The sequence below is a fragment of the Echinops telfairi genome, unplaced genomic scaffold (assembly GCF_000313985.2).
Source record: "Echinops telfairi isolate 266 unplaced genomic scaffold, ASM31398v2 ScPeMD7_1;HRSCAF=3_0, whole genome shotgun sequence".
In the NCBI taxonomy this organism is placed as follows: Eukaryota; Metazoa; Chordata; class Mammalia; order Afrosoricida; family Tenrecidae; genus Echinops; species Echinops telfairi.
Genome location: NW_022103896.1, coordinates 65417517 through 65423119, shown reverse-complemented (window position 1 = coordinate 65423119; position 5603 = coordinate 65417517). Strand labels below are relative to the sequence as shown.

At 42.5% G+C, this 5603-nt stretch overlaps 1 pseudogene; it reads right to left on the bottom strand.

The window, feature by feature from the left end:
* Positions 1-4439: 4439 nt before the first annotated feature.
* LOC105979460 lies at positions 4440-4991 on the bottom strand (annotated as a pseudogene).
* Positions 4992-5603: the final 612 nt, after the last annotated feature.

Genomic DNA, 5603 nt, shown 5'->3' with positions numbered 1-5603 from the left:
TATTCCCTGGGGACTTCACTGCTGTGTTCCCTTGCTGCTCTGTTGCAACCCCTTGGTGCTTTGCCTCGGTGTGGCAGGATTAGATCGGGTGCAATTTGCAATGGGACATCTTAACAATTAATAAAGAAGTGAAAATAATTGCTATATGCAATTATAGGGTTGGCCCCAAAATTGATTATACCATGGACTTCCATAGAAGGAAGATATCTGTTTTGGAAGAAGTACAGAGAGAGTGCTCCTTGGATTAAGGATGGTTAGATTTCATCTCAAACACATAGTATCAGAAGGGACCAGTCCCTGGTGAAAAACATCATGCTTGGTAAAGTAGTGATGCAGAGAAAAGAAGGAAGACCTTTCCTGAGATAAATTGACACAATGACTGCGACAATTGGGTCAAACATAGCAATGGTTGTGAGGATGGTGTAGGACTGGCCAGGGTTTTCTGCCATTGTACATGGGGTGAGGAGGCATTGGAATTGATTTGAGGCCCTAATAACAACAAAAACGATCTCTCTATATATCCATTCATCTATCCATTCATATCTATGTATCTTTCTACATATATACCTCTACATGTAGGTATAGCTCAAGTTCTCTGCTCTCAAATCTATTCTAACTCATGATGGCTGCATGATACAGAGCACAACTAATCGCCCAAGAGGCTTGTCTGTGACATGGCTGAGTGGGTTCAAGCTGCCAAGCTTTAGATTAAGAGTCAAAGCCAAACAAATTTTTTTTTTGCCACCCAGAGATGTGAATTCACTGCCTTCAAGTAGAGTCTGAATCATAGTGCACCTATAGGAAAGAGTAGAATTGCCCTTATGGGTTTCCATGACTGAAAATATTTATAGGAGTAGAAAATTATATCTTTCTCTTGTTGGTTTGAATTGCTGACCTTGTGGTTACAGCCCAATTTGTAGCCCACTATGCCACCAGTTTTGTTACCCAGAGGCTTACATTCTGTATCCATCTATCTATCTATCTATCGATATATTTATCGATCGATCTATCATCTATCTAGATATATCCATCAAACAGTGCATTGTATGGAGTAAATTTGTTGCACAGAAGCTCTTGAAAATGTAGAGAAGCAAGGATGTTTTTAGGAGAACTAAAATATGCCTGACCCAAGCCAGGGTATTTTCAGTCATCTCATGTGCATGTGAAAATTGGGCATTGAAGAAGGAAGACGGAACAAAAATTGATGCATCTGAACTATGGTGTTGGCAACGAATATGAAAAGTATCATGGACTTCCAAAAGAACTAACAGATCTATTCTTGGGTGAAGTACAATCAGAATACTACTTAGAGGCAAGGATGGTGAGACTTTGTTTCACTTACATTGGACCTGCTATCGGGGGAGACCAGTCCCTGGAAAGGGATAGCATGCCTCATCAAGTGGAGGGCAGAGGGAAGGAGGAAGGCTCTCGATGAGATGGATTGACACCGTGACTGCATCAATGGCCTTGAACATAGCAAAAATTTTGAGGATGGCACAGGACCAGATGATGTTTTGTTTTGGTGTACATAAGGTTGCTATGAGTGAGAACTGACTTGACGGCATGTAATAAAAACATAAATAAATCTAGATGTGTACAAACAAGATCATATGTAAACATATATTGATATTCATTAAACTGTGAACACACATGCCCTTTTGTGATATATTAATTACAAAAAGCAAATATCTTGTGAACACAGGAACTAGATGGTGACTGGCTACCACTACCAACAGCTCTGAAAGGGATTATATTAGAATATTCTGGATAGAGAGGGAGATAAATGTAGACCAAAACTCAAAATTATAAAAAAAAAAATATTGGCTCAGTCTTCAGCCAAATAGCAGACAGGTCTATCTGGGAAACAATACCATGGACATGAGTTCATTTCCAGACCTGAAAGGGGACTAAGAGCCATAGTCTCAGGGGTTCCACCAGTCTCCACTAAGCCAGTAAGCAATTTTTTTTTTAATGATTCTGAGTTTTCTGATTGGGAATTAGTAGGTGAAAGGAGTGGTAACCACATTAAGTGAGCCTCACGTAGAGCCAGCTGCAAAGTCCAACTCCAGCCTGCAGGGACCATACTTTGTAAGTGGCCGTTGTGTTAAACCCTCTTAGTGCTCAAGGGGAAATGATGTCAGCTCCTAACTCTCTGATGGGAGATTCAAGCAGGACAACTGGCTGTACTTCGTCATTCTACCTGGCTGCGAGATAGGCACTTGGATAGCAACTGAAATGGCCATTTGGCAGCTGGTTAAAGTTATTTGCTTTTTATCAGACCAGCAGTATTGAGTTTTCATTAAACATGACTGATTTTTTTATACCAAAGGGTTCATATAATAATAGACCACAGAATTTATTGTTTTTATTATTGATAGACTGCTTTAAACTACTGTTAGGCCTGGTTTCTATAATGTACATTTGAAATCCCAACATCTGGTCATGTGCTTTGAGAGGAAAAATGTAGACCCATTGAAATAAATTCTTAGAATCCAATTAGGCCGTTCAAAAGGACAAATTTAAATTTATATGTGAGAGTAACATATGGTGACCAAAACCAACTTAGTCTTCTCTTTTAAATGGACATACCACCACTTATTAATCCAAATAGATTCAAACTCTTTTCTCTGAGGTCTTGGCACCTTCTCCCTCGGTCTTTGCATGTTTCATTTTTTTCTCTTTTGCTGTTGTTTTACACGCGTTTGAGTCAGTTCTGACACCTGGCAACTGTATGCATCGCAGAAGGAAACACTGCCTGGCGGTGCTGTACTTTTTTACAATCCTTGCCATGCCCCACCCCTGCGTTGCAGCCCCAGTATCCATTCATCTCATTAAAGATTCTTTTCTTCACCCTCAGCACACCATGCTGTATCTAGCTTGTGTTTTCTGTAATACATTCAGGAAAAGAGATCTTTTCCCTTTCTACCCTTCAGATGATTTTTTTGCTCCTATCCCATTATTATCTATTTCTTTCACTTTAAAGGAAATTGGTATTATTTTCTTTTTAGGTATCTGTTATTTTTTTGTCATCAAATCAGTGTATTTTTGATTGTGAGTGCTCAAACTGCAGACATATCACATTTAGGCACAAATAGGTCCAAAGGATGGTTTTCAAAGTAGGGAAGCAAACTTGTCTAAGGACAGATAGTGTGAAATATGAACCCACACAACAACTATGCCAGGTGTGATATTCCTGTGATGATTCACCTGATATTGATGAGGAAACTTAGACATAGAAAGTGTAAAGGGGCTTGTCCTGTTAACAGAAGTAGTAAGTGAATAAACTGGGACTTGAACTTGAGTATGCTCGGTGCTGTAAGGTGTGGAATCATCTATGTGCCTGTTGTTTTTGATTCTTTCAAGCAAGAGCAGTATCTGGGTTCAATCAACATTACTTGACTTTTACTTTGGTTTTCAGAAAGTTTCTTAGGAGGTGTGGTAGACTGGCTTTTTCTAGAGACACAAAACCAGAAACAGTCATATATGTATACGAACAAAATCTATACCAAGAAATAAAGTTATACCTCCCCCTCCTCCCCCACTATCATGATCCGAATTCTACCTTGCAAGTCTGGCTAGACCAGAGGATGTACACTGGTACAGATAGGAACTGGAAACACAGGGAATCCAGGGCGGATGATCTCTTCAGGACCAGTGGTGTGAGTGGCGATACTGGGAGCGTAGAGGTAGAGTGGGTTGGAAAGGGAGAACCCATTACAAGGATCTACATGTGACCTCCTCCCTGGGGGATGGACAACAGAAAAGTGGGTGAAGGGAGACGTCGGACAGGACAAGATATGACAAAATAATAATTTATAAATTATCAAGGGCTCATGAGGGAGGGGGAAGTGGGGAACCCCTGTGAAAAGGTCATTTGACCCCCCAGGGGGTTGTGACCCACAGATTGAGAACCTAACTCTAGAGGCTAACTAACTCAGGGAATGTTCCTTTGATTTAATGTCCCCTTCCCGGTAATTGAGGATCTGTTTAAGGTTTCAGAAGATGTCCTTCCTTCAGAGCTTTTCATGCCTGACACTGTCACTGTTCCCATCAGCAAGCAGGCCACAGGAGAGAGGCCATGCCTGGTCAGAGTCAAACACACTTGACACTCTAATGCATTGCTTGCTCTCCATAGCCTTAAGTTCTTTCAAGGTTTTCTTTCTTTGTTGTTGTTTTTCAAAGCTACGTTTACTACTTTGGGGCGAGTTCCACAGGAATAAAATCTACCGGGCAGGGGTCACCCCCTCACCCCCAAGGTGTGGCCCAGGGGGAGAGGGTCTTCCTGACGGGAAGGAAGCACAAAAGGGACCTGCTGCAGACTCGGCAAAGGGAATGCCTTGGTGCCGAGACCTGGGGGCCCTACAGGAGGAGCGGAGGTGGTGGGACTGGCTCCAGGCACACAGGCCAAGGACAAGAGGGCTGGACGCAAAGCCACAAAGCTACTGGGGTTGTTCCTTCTCATTTGCCTTTTTCTGCTTTTGCTGCATGATCTGCGAGTCCCTCTGCTTACGGGCAACAGCAGAAAGCCCGTCATCTCAGCACTTTTCCCTAACCCAGTCCCTCTGCTTTTTCTATTCTTTTGGTGGGCCATTGGTTACACGGCGGGTCATGGCATGAAGACAGTGGCTCTGGCCTGCCTAGGTTGCCTCTCCTTGCTCTGTCTCTCAAGGTTTCTGAAGCAGCTCTTTGGACTAGAGCCCTCCGACGTGGGCAAGGCCCTTTGGGCTGGCATGAGAGAACTAAGACAATGGCCATCAGGGTGGATTGCGATGCCACGTACGTGGCTTTCCTTGACCTGCGAAAACATTTCCTTATGTGATCCTTACAGCAACCCTGAGAAGGCCATACAGCCAAACCCATTTTATAATGAGAAAGGTGAGGTAAAGCGAGGTAAACTACCTTACCCAAGGACGTATAGGTCAAGGGTGGCAGGGTTGAGAGTGTGCACTTGCCTGAGGGTGGAGGATATGTTCTAGGAGTTCAATACACATGTTTCAACAAAATCATCATAGTGCCATCTTGGAGCACGGACTATCAGATTTATCAAATGTCTATCAGGAAAGATTGTATAGATAACACACATCCCAATTTCATGTGATGGCTAATAATATATTTGCGTGTAGTTTTTCTTAAGGTAAGGCTCCCTTGCAATCTGCAGCATGGTTTGCATACAAACATCAGATAGTTTATAACCCTTAAAAATGCCTGGGTTAACACCGAGGCAAAACACTAAGGGCATGCAACAGAACAGCAAGGGGAGCAGAGCAAGGAAGTCCTGAGAGAATACAAAAAATAAACTTTGGGGGCCAGGGTGTGACACCCAATCAGACTCAACCAGAAAACACTCCAAAAGGTCAACAAAGAGACCTTGAACGATTTACAGACTTTTCTCTTTGTTGTTGTTGTTGTTGTTTTGTTTTCTTTTGTTGCTTTGTTTTGCTCTGTCTTGTTTTTGTGCATATTATTATCTCTGCAGGTCTATCTAGATAATATAGGTTGGATAAACAATCTGGAGCAAAAAACAACAGGAACAATGGTTCCGGGGGGACATGGGGGGAGGGGGGTGGAGGCCGGGGAAAGGAAGTGGTGTTAACAAACCCAGG